Source organism: Sorex fumeus, unplaced genomic scaffold (assembly GCF_029834395.1).
Source record: "Sorex fumeus unplaced genomic scaffold, SorFum_2.1 ptg000010l, whole genome shotgun sequence".
Taxonomy (NCBI): Eukaryota; Metazoa; Chordata; class Mammalia; order Eulipotyphla; family Soricidae; genus Sorex; species Sorex fumeus.
In genome coordinates, this window is record NW_026606067.1 from 25,610,649 (window position 1) to 25,627,427 (window position 16,779).

The 16,779-nt window shown below is 50.2% G+C and overlaps 1 pseudogene; it reads right to left on the reverse strand.

Annotated features, from left to right (window-relative positions):
* Positions 1-11,705: 11,705 nt before the first annotated feature.
* LOC130019951 (histone H3.3C-like) lies at positions 11,706-12,312 on the reverse strand (annotated as a pseudogene).
* Positions 12,313-16,779: the final 4,467 nt, after the last annotated feature.

The window sequence follows — 16,779 nt, forward strand, 5'->3', positions numbered from 1 at the left end:
AGCCTTGGGAGTCTGTAGGAGTCTAGGTATTTATCCATTTCCTCGAGGTTTTGATGTTCCATGGCATAAAGATTCTCAAAGTATTCTCTGAGGATCCTTTGAATTTCTGTAGTTTCTGTTGTAATGACCCCCTTTTCGTTTCTGATTCGGTTTATTAGGGTTTTCTCTCTCCCTTTCTTTGTGAGTTTTGCTAGAGGCTTATTAAAAGTAAAGTAAAGTAAAGGCCCTCCCGTTGATCATCGATTTGCTCGAGCGGGCCCAGTAACGTCTCCATTGGAGATTTTGTTGTTACTGTGTCTGGCATATTGAATACTCTCGGTAGCTTGCCGGGCTCTCCGAGAGGGGCGGAGGAATCGAACTCGGGTCGGCCATGTTGGCTGCATGCAAGGCAGACGCCCTACCCGCTGTGCTATCGCTCCAGCCCTAGAGGCTTATTGATCTTGTTAATTTTCTCGAAGAACCAGCTCTTGGTTTCATTGATCTTTCGGATTGTTTTTTGGGTTTCCATCTCGTTAATCTCTGCTCTGAGTTTTATTATTTCCTTTCTCCTGTTTGGTCCTTCTCCAAGCTCTTAAGCTGTGAGGTTAGGCTACTTATGTGTGCTCGCTCCTCCTTCCTGAGGAATGCTTGTAGAGCTATAAACTTTCCTCTTAACACAGCTTTTGCTGTGTCCCATAAGTTTTGGTAACTCGTGTTCTCATTTTCATTCGTTTCTAGGAATCTTTTGATTTCCTCTTTGATTTCCTGTCTAAGCCACTCGTTGTCCAATAGCGCACTGTTTAATTTCCAGGTGTTTGATTTAGTTTTCTGTTTTTGTGTGTGATTTACTTCTAATTTCAGCGCATTATGGTCTGAGAAGATTGTTGATACAATCCCTATCTTCTTAATTTTATGGAGGCATGTTTTGTGGCTCAGCATGTGGTCTATCTTGGAGAATGTTCCATGTACGCTTGAGAAGAATGTGTATTCAGCTTTTTGTGGATGAAGTGTCCTGTATATATCTACTAAGTCCCTTTCTTCCATTGTTTCCCTCAGATGAAGTATGTCCTTGCTAAGCTTGAGTCTGGTTGATCTATCAAGAGGTGACAAAGCGGTGTTGAAGTCTCCCACTAGTATTGTGTTGCTATTGATGTCTTTTTCCAAATCTATGAGTAGTTGTTTTAAGTACTTTGCTGGTCTCTCATTAGGTGCACATACATTTATTATTGTAAGTTCTTCCTGTTGTACAGATCCTTTGATCAATAAGGAATGGCCTTCACTGTCTCTTATGACCTTCTTCACTCTGAAATCGATGTGGTCTGATATTAGGATGGCTACCCCAGCTTTTTTTATGGGAGCTGTTTGCCTATAGGATTGTTTTCCAGCCTTTGACTCTGAGTCTGTGTTTGCTTTGACTATTGAGATGTGTTTCTTGCAGGCAGCAGAATGTTGGGTTCAATTTTCGAATCCATCCTGCCACTTTATGTCTTTTAATTGGTGCGTTTAGCCCATTGACATTGAGAGAGATTATTGTTATGGGATTTTGTCCCATTGTTCTGTTGAAATTTGGTGTATTTGAGGGGCCTTTCTTGCCTTAAAGTAGCCCATTTAGTTGTTCTTGTAACCATGGTTTTGAGTCTATGAAGTTCCTGAGCTGTTGTTTGCCTGTGAAACTGTGTGTTGTTCCTTCTATTATGAATGAGAGTCTTGCTGGGTAAAGTATTTTTGGAGAGGCATTTATTTCATTGAGTTTTTTCACTATGTCCCACCACTGTTTTCGGGCCATGAGAGTTTCATCAGAAAAATCAGCTGTGAATTTTAAGGATGCTCCTTTGTAAGAGATTTCTTTCTTAGATCTTGCTGCTTTCAGAATTTTGTCTCTGTCTAAGGTTTTGGTCATTTTCATCAGAATGTGTCTTGGGGTATTTTTATTTGGGTTTCTTCTAACTGGTACCCTTCAGAGCCCTAATTCTGAGCTCTCTCTCTCTCTCTCTCTCTCTCTCTCTCTCTCTCTCTCTCTCTGGGGAGCAGTGCTCAGAAACAAGCAGCCCAGGCAGAGACGTCCTGCTAGGGCCAGGTCATGCAGGGCTCAACCCTGGGTGGCCCTTTCTCCCCTCCCCATCACAAAACGGCAGAAATGGCCAGAGCGGCTGCCAGCCAGGGTCTTGGAGCCGGTGGGTGAAGGTGACACCCAGGCTGTGTCCCGCAAGATCCCTGAGCTCCCCGGAAGACCTTACAGAGCTGCAGCCTTGGGGTCAGATTGGTGAGGACTGAGATTAACAGGGTGTGGAAACGGGTGGTGCTGATTGGTCACACGGCCACCAATCATATCCCCCGAGGACAGCCCGTTTGTCTCCTGCCTGTGCACCAGGATGGGTGTACCCAGACTCCCGCTGTGCTGCTGCCACTGTCGCCCCCTCCCTGTGCCCACCCTGCCTCATCCTGTCCCCACCTCTGTCCCTGGAAGGCTCGGCCCACTCCCGCTTGCCCAGTTCCAGTTAAACCTTGAAGGCCTTTGCTTTCCGTTGTAAGAACCCGTCCATGTCAAAGCAATCTCTCCCCACATCTTTGAAAGGGTCCCCACCAATGGCCCCAGCTACTTACTAAGTTCCTTAATGGCCATGATCTCAGAGACACACAGATGAATCTTGGAACCGAGCAGCACTTGGCAGAAATGCCTCTGGACTTTGCGTTAGGCCACTTTCTCTGGGCCACCCTAGATGGGAGCAGGTGCCATCCCTCTGCCTGTTCCCCAGGAAGCCTGGCGGCCACCATTTTCCAGAGCTCATTGGAAAACCCAGGTACAGGCCAGCAGTGATGGTACACACCTGGCCTCATGGGATAGGGGAGGGGCTGGTCCTTCTCCTTCCCCACCCCAATGGAACCCTGAAATGCCACCCACAAATGGCCCCGGCTACTTATTAAGCTCCTTAATGGCCATGATCCCAAAGACACACAAACAAATCTCAGAACCAAGCAGCTCTTGGTAGAAATCTCTCCAGACCCTAATTATTAAAATTTTAGAATTCCAAGACCGCATGGCCACTCTCGCGGCCAAACGACATCATATGCTACTCATAACCAACAATACAAAACAAATTGTCTAACATTGCTTTTTTGATAGGTCTTAGTGTTGGAGGGCTGGAGCCATAGCACAGCGGGTAGAGCGTTCGCCTTACAAGCGGCCAACATGGCCGACCCGAGTTCGATTCCTCCGCCCCTCTCGGAGAGCCCGGCAAGCTACCGAGAGTATTCGATATGCCAAACACAGTAACAACAAAGTCTCCAAAGGAGACGTTACTGGGCCCGCTCGAGCAAATCTACGATCAACGGGAGGGCCTTTACCTTTACCTTAGTGTTGGAGGGGAAATTCCAAATAATAATGGTGGGACTGGTGTGAAAATATTGAATGTAATCAAAGTGGAGAGAGAGAGAGTAATGTGGAAATTTTCTGCCACACGGGCTGGAGTAGGGGTGGGATGCAGGGTATACTGAGGTTTTTGGTGGTGGAGAATGTGCAGTGGTGAAGGGTTGGGTGTGTGATCATTGTATGACCAAGTCTTAAACATGAAAGTTTTGTAACTGTTCTCAGGGTGATTCAATAAAAGTGTCTCCATGGGGGCATCTCCATGCGAGCCCAGATGAGCAATTCCTCTGGTGAGTGGGGCATCCACACTCCCGCTTTAGGCCAAGTCGGACCACCTAACCCGGGCAGCCAGCCTGAGGAGCCTGGGGACTCTTATGTGACAGGGGTGCCCCCTGCACAGATCCCCCACCCTCTGTTCTCACAGGACCAGACGTGCAGATGGGACATGCGTCCCTTCCCTCCCAGCACCCCTCACTGTCCGAGCTAACCACGGGCATGCCCACGGGGCAGCCAGCCACGAGCTGGCCTTGGCATGCACGTCGCTTTAGCAAAGGCTCGTCCACCTGACTCCCTTGCTGGGTAAGTGTGCCTCTGGGCTTCTGGGGGGCTCAGCAAGGCTGAATTCAGCAGGAAGATGATGTCAAGATGACGTCACCTGTCATCCAACCCGATCTCCTGCCTGTTTTTGGTGGCGTGACACCAGCAGTGCTAGTTGCAGCTTTAAGCAGTTGTTGGGACGCCCCCAGTTCTAGGTCAGTTCTAGGTGTCACTTTGCTTTGCTGCTTCTAGGGAGTGTGTTGGAGGGGACCCTCTGGAACCATTTTTGTGTGTTTGCAATGCAGTTGGCACGGCTGTTAATTGGCACTTTCCAGCCACTGAGCACTGGGCCACGCCTTTGGGAGGCGTTTAACTGCTTCTCACCCTGAGCTCAGTGCTCAGAACCCACAAGCCCTGGTGGAGACTTGGGGCCGGCCCATCATTAAAGAAACTCAGACAGCCCCAGGCAGGACCATTAACAAGTCTCCCCTGCAGACCAGTGTCATGAGGGCCGGCTCCCTCCCTCCCCGCCCCCACAGCGGGGACAGTGGCACCATTCTCCTTGTCCCCTGACACGCAGCCAGCTCCCTTCGGCCCTGTCCACAGGGACAGATGGAAACAAGTGGGCGTGATTTGTCTGCTGTGAGTGTCTCACACACAGCAAACGGGTGATGACAGGCCGCTGGGTGTGGCCCCGCCCACTCTGAGCCTGGGCCCTGTCATTCTGCTTAGGACACTGCTGGCCCAGACCAGGAGGGGGATCTTGGTCCGGGGAATCTGCCTCTAGAACAATCTAGAAATGGAGCCCACCCCCCTCCACCACCACCCCCACCCCACTCTGCCCCCCAGCGCTTAAACATGTGCCCGTTCTCTTTGGCAAACATCAGTTTGAATCCCCCACTTCTCTCCAAAAATAAACCCTCAGGATTCATGAGTCTTCAAACTTCCCAAGTCCTTCTTGTCCAAATCTCTGATTTTTCTGAATTTGACGTGAGGTCCTTGACAGGTCACCCAGCAGTGGAGCCATCTGTGTGTGGGTGAGACCCATTGCCTGGCATTCAGCTCACTCCGGAGTCAACACAGAGCCCAGGCTGGCTGGGGCAGAACCCAAGCCCGGGGGAAGGAGGAGGGAGAGGAGGAGGGAGAGAAGGGGAGAGACAGAGGGTCAGGAGAGAGAGGCCCGCCTGCTCCTTTAGCACTGTCTTAGAACAGAAACACCACGGGCACTCTTGTTTGCACTTGGAGCATCTCAGAAAGGGTCCCTGTGTCTGCATTGTCAGTGGATTTGGAACAAAAGAGACCCAGGTCCTGCGCTGGGAGCGCCGCCTGGTGGTGACGGCGCGGAAGGGCCGGGAGAAGTGCCCCGCATCCTTCATTCCCCGCCCCATCCTTCATCCCCGCATCCCGCATCCCCGCATCCCTGCAGCTGGACTCTGCTTGGCATGGAGCCGAAGGGGCTCCCTGTGATCGTTTGACACGCGGATGCAGCAGGAAATGTTTACCACAAAAAGGTTCCTTTGCACATTCTTCGCAGCACATAATTAGCAGTTTGTTGTTCTGTTGCCATGGTGAGCAGATTTATCATGGAAGCTCCTAGCAACTTGCAAACCGACCACTTAGCCCTGTTGACTAGGCGCCGTGCTGGGGTTCAGGTTCTTGGAACTTACTCAGCTCAGAACTGCAACTGGGTCCACTTTGACCAATGGCTTCCGGCTCCCCTACCCCTCAGCCCCTTCTACTCTGTCTCTCTTTCTTCCTTTGTTTCTTTCTTTCCTTCTTTCTTTTTTTGTCTTTGGGCCACACCCGGTGGTGCTCAGGGCTTACTCCTGGCTCTGTGCTCAGGGATCACTCCTGGTGCTGTTCCAGAAACCATATGTGCTGCCAGGGATTGATTCCAAGTCAGCTGCATGTAGAGCAAGCGCCTTACCCACTAGACAAACTCTCCAGCTTCTAGTCATCAAATCGCATAAATGCATAAACCTGTCCAGTCCATGTAAAGTGATGTTTTATGACACAAATAGGCTGTGAATATGAAAGCTATCCCTCACTCATACAGAATATTATGCTTTCCTTTCAATACGCTCCAATTAAGTATTATGAGTAACTGCTATAACATGGTAAAGTTTATGCCATGACAAAGTTTCAAAAGCAGGAACAAGCAAGTTCTGCATAACAGTATGGACATAACTATGTTAAAATGCAGAGGAAATATTCTAGCAAGATACGCCCAGTGATTCAGGTACTGGCAATAGTTGGAGTGATTTTCTTCTCTCTGCTTTTTTGATGGTAACATTTTTCCTGTAAATGCATCATTTAAACAAAGACTTTTATAGAGACCACTACGACAACACAGGAATCCTGAGATCCCGTCCTCCCATCGGGACGCTGACCGCACAGTGACACAGCATGCAATGTCCATGGAGAAAAGTCCAGAAAATAACAACAATATAGAACAGAAATTAATAAGAAGGATAGAAGACTCGAACATGTATATGCAGGGATGGGGAGATAGTCCGGCAGGTAGAGAGCTTGCCTTGCACATGGTCGACCCGGGTTTGATCCATGGCACAACATAGGTTCCTCTGAGACCTTCCAGGAGAGATCTCTGAGCATAGTCAGGAGTAAGCCCAGAGCAACATTGGGTGTGGCTACAAACCAAATAAAAAAATCCTTAAAAGGGCCTGGAGTGATAGTACAGCAGGTAGGGCACCTGCCTTGCAAGCCCACCAGGGGGTGATTCCTGAGCACAGAGGCAGGAGTAAGCCCTGAGCACCGCTGGGTGTGGTCCCCAAATAAAATGAAACAAATAATCTTGGATAAAAGAAATAGAAAACAAACTAAGTTCAAAGTTAATAGGAGGAAGGAAGCTACAAATACAATCACTTCACTTAATCACTTAACTTCCCGTTAGTCGTCGATTTGCTCGAGCGGGCGCCAGTAACGTCTCCATTTGTCCCTATCGCGTGCTCACAAATACAATAATCAAAAAAATAACTGAATAGAGACAAAACATAGAAAGGAAACTGAGTATTTAATATAAGAGCAAACCTTTAGTTAGATTTATTTGTTTTTTGGTTTTTGGGTCACACCCAGCAGTGTTCAAGGGTTACTCCTGGCTCTACACTCAGAAATTACTCCTGGCAGTGCTCAGGAACCATATGGGATGCTGGGAATCGAACCTAGGTCGGCCTCATGCAAGGCAAACTTCCTACCTGCTGTACAATTATTATTCCAGCCCCTAGCTAGATTTACTCAAAGGAAAAGGGGGGCTCAAAATCAGAAGAGAGAGCAAACATGACGACTGATCATCTGGAATATTATGAGGTCTACCCTGAGTCATCATCCAACAACCTAGAAGGAATGGATAGATTCCTAGAAACATACAATATGCCACTGAATTACAAAGAATCAGGAAATCTGCACAAATTGATTGCTAGTCACGAGATGCTAGCTTTAAACAAACAACAAGCCACAAGCTGATTATTTCAGAATAAACATGGGCTAAGTTGTCACATCACACACCTTAAGTTCACACAATGCTGGGGTCAGAGAGATAGGACATTGGGCAGGGCCCTCGTCTTACATGCAGCCAGCCCAGGTTCAGTCCTCAAAATCCGATGTGGTCCCCTGAGCACCACCAGGACTGATTCCTGAGCACAGAGCTAGGAGTAGCCCTGAGCATCACTAGGTCTGGTCCCCAAACAAGCAAAATTCACACGATGCTGGGGTCCATTCTACCTCAATAAAGCTAGGGCCAAGAGGACACAAAACCACCTTCAGATGTTAAATGATAGGCCTGTGTAGATGGCAACTGTGTTAATACACCGTATTTATGGCACATATGTAAAATGTGTGCATCTCCTGAATGCCATACTAAATGGAGAACCAAAAGGCTGGCCACACAAAAGAGAAAAAGACAGCACAAAAGAGGGAAGTTTGTCTCAAGTTACGGGTGTGCCAAGTCCTGAGCCATATGCAAATCCCTAAGGAGCTTGAACAACTCGGTTCATAACACATCAGTGAAAAAGTGGGCAGAGAGAGAAAGGGAGAGAGACAGAGACAGAGAAGAAAAGTCCCAGCCATAGAGGCAGGCTGGAGTGGGGGATGTGGGGGGTGATGGGAGGGAACCTTGGGGACACTGGTGCTGGGGAATGTACACTGTGGAGGGATGGGCATCGGAACATTGTGTGACTGAAATCTAATCATGAATAGCTTTTTTGTAAAAAAAAAAAAAATTTTTTTTATTAGTGAAACGCCGGACTGGAGCGATAGCACAGAGGGTAGGGCGTTTGCCTTGCAAGCGGCCAGTATGGCCGACCCGAGTTCGATTCCTCCACCCCTCTTGGAGAGCCCGGCAAGCTACCGAGAGTATCTCGCCCACACAACAAAGTCTGGCAAGCTACCTGTGACATATTCGATATGACAAACACAATAACAATTGTCACAATGGAGACGTTACTGGGCCCGCTCCAGCAAATCGATGAACAACAGGAGGACAGTGACAGTGACAGTGAAACACCATGAGGTACAGTTGTAGATTTACAAATTTTTGTGCTTGGGTTTCAGTTATACAATGATCAAACACCAGTCCCTCCACCAATGCCCATTTTCCACCACCACGGATCCCAGTATCTCTCCCACCACCCCATCCCCCCATCCCACCCTGCCTCTGTGGCAGGGTATTCCCTTTTGTTCTCTCTCTCTTCTTTTGGGTGTTGTGGTTTGCGAAAGAGACATTGAGTGGAAATCATGTTTGGTCTATAGTCCACTTTCAGCATGCTTCTCCCATCTTGGGTGGATCCACCCAACACCCTTTATTTGGTGCTCCCTTCTCTATGTGAGTTGCCTTTTCCCCTAGCATGGGAGGCTGGCCTCCAAGCCATGGAGTAAACCTCCTGGTACTTATCTCAGCTACTCTTGGATGTTAGTCTCCTATTTTTTTACTTTAAAATCATGAACAACTTTGTAAGGGTTTATCTCACAGTGATTCAATTTATAAAAAAATCTAAAAAAAGAAAAATTAGCTCCATGAAGATCAAGCTAATAAGCACTTAAAAGTACTCAACAACATCAGCCATTAATTAGTAAATCCCAAAGACACAATAATGTACTATTTCTCGCCTATTAGGATAACTCTAATCTAAACCAACAGACTATGACATGTATTGGCGAGAATGTGGAGAAATGGAAATTCCCAGGCTGGAGTGATAGTACAGTGGGGAGGGCATTTGCCTTGCACACGACTGACCCGGGATCAATCCCCAGCATCCTGGCATGCAGCAGGCCTGGGTTCGAGCCCGGGCACCACATAAGGTCCACTTCCAGGAGTGACCCTGAGCACCGTGGGGTGTGGCCTCGAAACAAAAATCAGAATTAAGAAAAAGCTTCATTAAGCACCCCCTTCTCTAGGCCAGGAAACGGGCTCGGGGGCCGCGTCCACGCTCTGTTTTGCTCCTCTTCGGTGCTTGGAAGTTCTCTAGGCTTCAAAATGCAGAGTCCCAGGTGCACCCCAGCCCCCGGTCAGGAAATACCCAGCTCTAGGATTTACATTTGATCTCTTTCTTTCTTCTTTGGTTTCTGGGCCACACCCTGCAGTGCTCAGGGATGAATCCTGGCTGTGTTCTCAGGGATCGCTCCTGGTGGGCTCGGGGGACTGTATGGGGTGCCCAGATGGAACTTGGGTCCGCCGTGTGCAGGTGAGCACCCTCCCCGCTGTGCTCTGACATCCCCTAGGGCTGCATTTGAACCCCTCCCTGGGAGATGGCTAAAAGCAGATTCTCTGAGACCTGCTCATTCCCAGCTAGCCCCGAGGGCCTGGGTTCGATTCCCAGGCAGACAGAGCCGGGCTGGACATCTCGCCCTGCCACCTCCGTCTGTGGGGCTGCAACCTCAGTGTTCCCCTGAAGCAATGGGCCTTGGGACAGCGAGAGGGCAGTGCGGAGGGCGTTTGCCTCACACACAGCCGTCCTGGGTTCTATCCCCGGGACCCCAGATAGTCCCTGAGCCAGGAGAGTGCGTTGCCCTGTCCTCTCTCTCTGCCCTGCCAGCCTTTATTCCCAAAGTTACGGAATCGCGGGGCTGGAGAGATAGCACAGCGGGTAGGGCGTTTGCCTTGCACGCGGCCGACCCGGGTTCGATTCCCAGCTTCCCATATGGTCCCCTGAGCACCGCCAGGAGTAACTCCTGAGTCCAGAGCCAGGTGTGACTCAAAAAGAAAAAAAAAAAAAGTTACGGAATCGCTTTGCACAAGCACCAGAGATAAAGCTCCTTCTCATGCCCTCTTTGTTCCCTGTGAGGCAGAGCCAGGTCGGCAGCCAAACAGGCAGCCCAGAGTGGCAGGATGCAACTGACGGAGCCCCCACCCAAGCCGAGCTGAGCCCCACTTGAGCGCTCCTGGCCCGGCGGGAGGAGAATCCGCGGGGCAGCAGCGCCACCTGCGGGCAGGAAAGAGCCATGCCGTTTGCTTTACCCTTCTCTGCTGTAGCGGGCCTGGCCGCTGCCCCAACCCCACAGACACCCACGGACATGGGCACCGCCGTGGACAGGGACTGGCAGGCGAGTTTGCATCAATGCAACAGAGAAACATCTGAAGTATAAGAAAGGTCAAATGCGGACGCGCCGACCAGGTATAGGACTGTGCGCTTAGGAGTCAATTCCAAAGCGGTTCAGTAACGTGAAGAAATGCATGTGCCAAGAGTTTAAGAACAAAATGAAAGTTTCTAACCGTGAATGAGATAATAGTCGACGAAAACTGACAATATGAGCATAGGAAGAAAGTGAGGGAAGCCGAGATGGTGTGAGGGAGGGAGGGAGGAAGGAAGGATGGAAGGGAGGAAGGAAGGAAGGAAGGAAGGAAGGAAGGAAGGAAGGAAGGGAGGGAGGGAGGGAGGGAGGGAGGGAGGGAGGGAGGAAGGAAGTAAGGAAGGAAGGAGTTTTGGCATAAAATGTCACTGTCACTGTCCTCCCGTTGTTCATCGATTTGCTCGAGCGGGCCCAGTAACATTGTGAGACTTGTTACTGTGTTTGGCATATTGAATATGCCACAGGTAGCTTGCCAGGCTTTGCCGTGCGGGCGAGATACTCTCGGTAGCTTGCTGGGCTCTCCGAGAGCGGTGGAAGAACCAAACTCGGGTTGGCCATGTCGGCCGCGTGCAAGGCAAACACCCTACTCGCTGTGCTATCGCTCCAGCCTGCATAAAATGTAAAAAACATTAAGTAGTTTCTCCAAGATTAGAGTTTTCTTCTTCATACCATTCCGTATTTTCTTCTGAATTTGCAGGAAACATTCATTACCTCACTGTCACTGTTATCCCATTAATCATCCATTACTCAAGCGGGCACCAGTAGTGTCTCCATTTGTCCCAGCCCAGAGATTTTATTTATTTTTTTCTTAAATTTTTATTAGTGAAACATCATGAGGTACAGTTGTAGACTTACAAATGTTTTTGCTTGGGTTTCAGTTATACAATGTTCGAGTACCCATCCCTCCACCAGTGCCCATTCTCCACCACCAACGATCCCAGTATCCCTCCCACACCCTCAGACCCCCCCATCCCATCCTGCCTCTGTGGCAGGGCATTCCCTTTTGTTATCTTTCTCCTTTTGACTGCTGTGATTTGCAAGAGAGGCATTGAGTGGCAATCTTGTTGGGTCTATAGTCTACTCTCATAACACATTTCCCATCCTGAGAGGAACATCCCAACACCCTTTATTTGGTGCTCCCTTCTCTATCTGAGCTGCCTTTTCCCTTAGCGTGTGCGCCAGCCCAGAGATTTTAGCATTGTAAAATTTATGCTCTCTCTCCGTGGATGCGGCACACCAGCTAGATGTCCTTGGGCATAATTGTGTCTTGCTTGGTGGGGAATACGCAGAGGTTGGTATCCTCAAAGAGCCCCGCCCGGTAGGCCTCGCATGCCTCCTGCAGTGCCATGACAGCCGAGCTCTGGGAGTGCAGGTTGGTCTTGAAGTCCTACACGTGAGTCGCTTGAATGGCAGCTGGCGGATCTCGCATAGCGACACGGTGTCGGACTGGTAGCGTTGCAGCTTCTTCATGCCGCCCATGGCTGGCACACTTGTGAGCCGCCTTAGTGGCCAGCTGCTCTAGGCGCGCTTTCCTGCCTGTTGCTGTACACATCGTCTGCTTAGTACGAGCCCTCTCATTCTCCCAACTCAGCTGGAGACTCCTTCAGGGTTAGGGAAATGAGACCCATTTTAGCTACTGTTGGGCATATTTGTTACGTCACAGGTGGCTTGCCAGTCTCTGCCGTGTGGGCTGGATACTCTTGGTAGCTTGCTGGGCTCTCTGGGGCGAGATGGAGGCTTTGGGGCGATCTCTAATCGTCCCTGCAGGAGTTCCCAGTCTACCGAATGTAAGGTCATGGTGACCAGCCTGCTGTAACAATTTGCCCACTGACAACACGCACCTGCATCTCCGGGCAGCACCTGGGGCATCTGTGGCCCCAGGTTGATCTCCTTGAGGTGGATGGAGTGTGCCTGGAGGTGTTGAGCAGTTGGCAGAGCAAGATCCCATCACATAGGGTCTGTGCCAGGTCGAACACCTGCACCAGTCCCAAGTCACTTAGTGGTTGATGGACAAGTCACTGCTCGGGCCACTGTTGCTGCACCACGCTTGATGGTGCCGTGACTCGGCCCAGCCTGATGGTGATGCTGTGGCTGCCGTGGTCTTTCCTCGCCCCACCGATGCCACTCTGTCCCACTCCCACAAAGCAGCCAGCGATGTCCAGCAGGGGTCACACACGGAACCCCACGCCTGGTGCAGAGCTGCGCGTCACCCGGAACAAGATGGGGAGCCAGGCTCAGGAGAGCACAAGGGGTTCAACTGGCGTCAGCACCATCTTGCCTCCTTCGTAACCTCAGGGAATAGAAAACAAAGAAATGACAATGATCTTACTTTATTCCCTTTATTAAGATATGATTGATCAATTATACCAGCTTTGTCAATTACAAACAACTGTGTTGAATGCTAAACCAATGTATTAAATACTCGAACATCTGCATGATCCCCTGAGCCAGGCGACCCACCAGCTCACCTAGTTACCTGCGTGTGCTGAGAACATTAGAAGAAAGCCCTTAAATTTACTCAAGAAGAAACTTCTAGGGGTCAGAGCCAGGAGTTGCCCTTGAGCACTGCTGGGCGCGGCCCCCAAAACTTTTTTAAATCTCTCTTTAAAAGAGTCTTTTGTGGGGCTGGAGCGATAGCACAGCGGGGAGGGCATTTGCCTTGCACGCGGCCGAACCGGATTTGATTCCCAGCATCCCATATGGTCCCCTGAGCACCGCCAGGAGTGACTCCTGAGTGCAGAGCCAGGAGCAACCCCTGTGCATTGCTGGCTGTGACCCAAAAAGCAATAAATAAATAAATAAATAAAAGAAAATAAAAGAGTCTTTTGCATGAGATTAGACATGTTCAGGCCAGAGCTAAATAAAACAGAAATAAGCTTCCAGGCTCTGTGGTCAGTGCAGGGGGACGCGTGGACAGACACTGGTGGCCTGCTGAGGCCAAGGCCTGACGTTCCAGCACTCTCCTGGCTTTTCAGTGATGCTCCGAAAGTTCGAGCCATGTTCTCCGAGATACAGGAGCCCCGGCAGGGCCCCAGGGAGCTTGGGGGTATCCCAGAACACAAACGGCACAGCTGGGCGGCAAGACCCAGATCCAAGGAGCCTCCCCTGGATGGCGGGCGTCCCTGTCAGCAGCTGAGCTGAGAGAAGGAGGGAGGAAAGAAGGGAGGAGGCGGGACGCCTGCAAGTGGGCCATGAAGCCTTGCAGATGGGCCTGAACCAGAGCCAGTGACACAGTGAGGACCGTCCTGGGCTGGGTGGCGAGGGAAGTACCACCCGGAGCCTGCAGGGGGCATGGCCCTGCACCCTGCACGTAGGTGGGTGCCCCTTGCAGCCCCCCGGGCCGTGGGCTGCATGGATGTGCCCCTTTGGGGAGGAGAGGGAGGAAGTGGTTTCGGGAACTGTGGCTGGAAACAGGGGCCGCTTTGTCCTGACAGATGCTCAGGAAGGCCCGGAGGCCATCCTGGAACTGTTCGCAGATCCAGGGCTTGGTTTCTTTTCTTTAAGGTCAAGCTCGTGAACACCCTGTGATGGATATGCTCCTTTGAACTTCTGTCTCGGGAAGGAGGAAAACAGCCTCGGGTGTTGCAGGGCCAAGGTATTGGGTGCAAACACACTGTCCTCGGGGTCACTGACGTGCTCCCCAGGGCGTCATGGAGAGGTCAGGGCCACTGTCTGCACGGCTCTGGGCCTGAAACAGCCCTGCATGTGACGGGGATGGTCCAGAAGGTTTCCACGGCTTCTGCCCAGATCAGCCTCTGCCCGTTTCCAGGCGGTCTGAGAAGATGCAGGCCTGAGCACGCTCACACTTCCGCCGGGAGGGAATGTCACCATCACCAGCCGGAAGGAAGGAAACTGCTGACGTTCCTGTTTCTCTCCTTTCATCTGACTTCAGTATAACCCTCGACTTCCTCCTCCAAGAATGATTCATCTAATGCCAGCTCCACATGCGTGGTAGATCTATTCAGTTCATTCTGCCTTGGAAGTTCCTTTGGGATGTGTGTATATTTGTATACGTAGGTAACCATTGCACATGTAGTATGGTACTGTCAAACTGATGTTTAGGTTTGGGTTGGTTAGATGCTTAGGGTTTTTTGTTTGTTTGTTTGCTTTTTGGGTCATACCCAGTGATGCTCAGGGGTTACTCCTGGCTCTGCACTCAGGAATTACTCCTGCCGGTGCTCGGGGGGACCCTATGGGATGCTGGGGATGGTAGCCAGGTCGGCCGTGTGTAAGGCAAACGTCCTACCCGCTGTGCTATTGCTCCTGCCCTATGCTTAGGTTTCTTACAACCTCTTTTCATTCTGTTTTGATATCATTAGTTTAAATCATTTTTTTCTGATATTAAAAAAATGTGGGAGCTGGAGAGATAGTTATGGCAATTGCCTTACACACCAGTGGCCTGGATTCAATCCCCAGCACTGTATGTGGTCTCCTAAGTACCTCTAGGAGTGATCCCTGAGCATAGAGTCAGGAGTAAGACCTGAGTATGGGGTGGCCACAAAGAGAAAAAAAAGTGTGTGTGTGTGTGTATGTGTGATGTGCATATGATATATATATATATATATACATATACATATGTATATATATATATAATGTCATCTATGTCAGCATTGAACACATGAGGGGGGCAAGATCTGGTTCAGGGATCAGGAATACTTCACTTTCACAGGGACCCAAGTTTAAATCCTGCCTCATGTTCCCTTGAGTGCCCCTGAGCATTGCCAGGGCGGCCCGGGGTGAGACAGAATTGAAGGGCCCATCACACTGTATTCTGGGGCTCCAGCACTGGCCACCGGCCAACTTGGCCAAGGATCATGGGAGTAGCCTCTGCCCCCAGCCCGTCACATTGGAGCCCCCCGCCAGGAAGGAGAATTTGTGAGGAAACACTAAAGAACAAATGGAGAGTTGGCTCGAATTGCAGGGTTGGAGTTTTCCCTCTTGTTCATCTTCTATACCTTACATTTTTATTAAAAATGCTTTATGTACAAAGCCATTAAAAAGGAACTATGAAGTATACTAATTCTTCACTCATATATTAAAACAGAAATCCACACTGGCATTTTATTCTGGTTTCACATCCATGAAGTGAACCTATTCCTCAGAGCAATGTTTGCTTCACGGCAGACACAGTGATTCCCAGGTAAGGAAAGTGGGAGACAGGCAGGGCCCACAGCTCGTACTTACGTGTTCAGGAGACTTTGATACAGGAAACATAAATCTATTTCACTCCATAGTTGTTTATCTAAAGGAGTTTTTCTTTTGTCTTTCTTGACACTTGGTGATACTCAAGGCTCTGACCCAGGGGTCACTCCTAGCGGTGCTCAGGGCTGCATGTGCTGGGATTGACCAGGTCAAGGCAAGTGCCCCCTGCACTGTACCATCTCTCACCCCATACAATTACGATCATCCTGTTGTTCCTCGATTGCCTCGAGCAGGCCCCAGTAACGTCTCCTTCATCCTAGCCCTGAGATTTTAAAAAGTGCTATATTCAAGACTCTTTCAGGGTTAGGAGAATGAGATCCATCATTGTTACTGGTATTTGGCATATTGGGTACGCCACGGGGAGTTTGCCAGACTCTGCCATGTGGGCAGGTTACATTCGGTAGCCTTCCAGGTTGTCCAAAGTAAGAATGAGCTAATAAGATGTCAGCTTCCGGGAGTTGGGTTTTATAGTCTCTGGGTATTGGCCGTTGATGGGATTACACAGTGCCAGGGGGCCAGTTGGTGGGTGTGACCCCTGCCTACTGGAATTTCGAGGATCTGGGTGGAGGATGCTCAGCCCCAATTCGAGCAGGCTTGGAGATCTCAGCCCCAGGACTTGCATGCCTTTGTTCCTCTGCCGGTAACTTCATGTGTGTGGAGAGTGGTCTTGGCATGGTGGTGGCTGGTTCTGGAGGTCTTCGGCTGCCAGAGCTCTGCTCTGGGCGGGGAGGGAAACTCAACCGGCCCCCCTGCAAGGGACTCCGGTGAGGACAGCCAGGTGTGGGGCCAGGAGACTCTGCCCATACAACTCGATAATTTTTATCCAGAGGCAAAGAAAGGAACATGTTCGGAATACAGAAAATAAGAACTTTTGAAAATGTAGAGGGGCTGGGGAGACCCACAGCGGCTGGGGGGCTTTGCCCTGCCTGCAGCCGACCAGGTTCAGTCCCTGGCACCACATAGGGTCTCCAAGCCCCGCCAGGAGTGATCCCTGAGAGAGAGATGTAAACCCCAAGTACCACTGGGTGTGGCCCCCAAAACAAGACAAAAGTCACAAACAAAAGAAAATGGAGGCGTAAGAGCAAGGAGACTGTTCAGTGGAACCCACACGC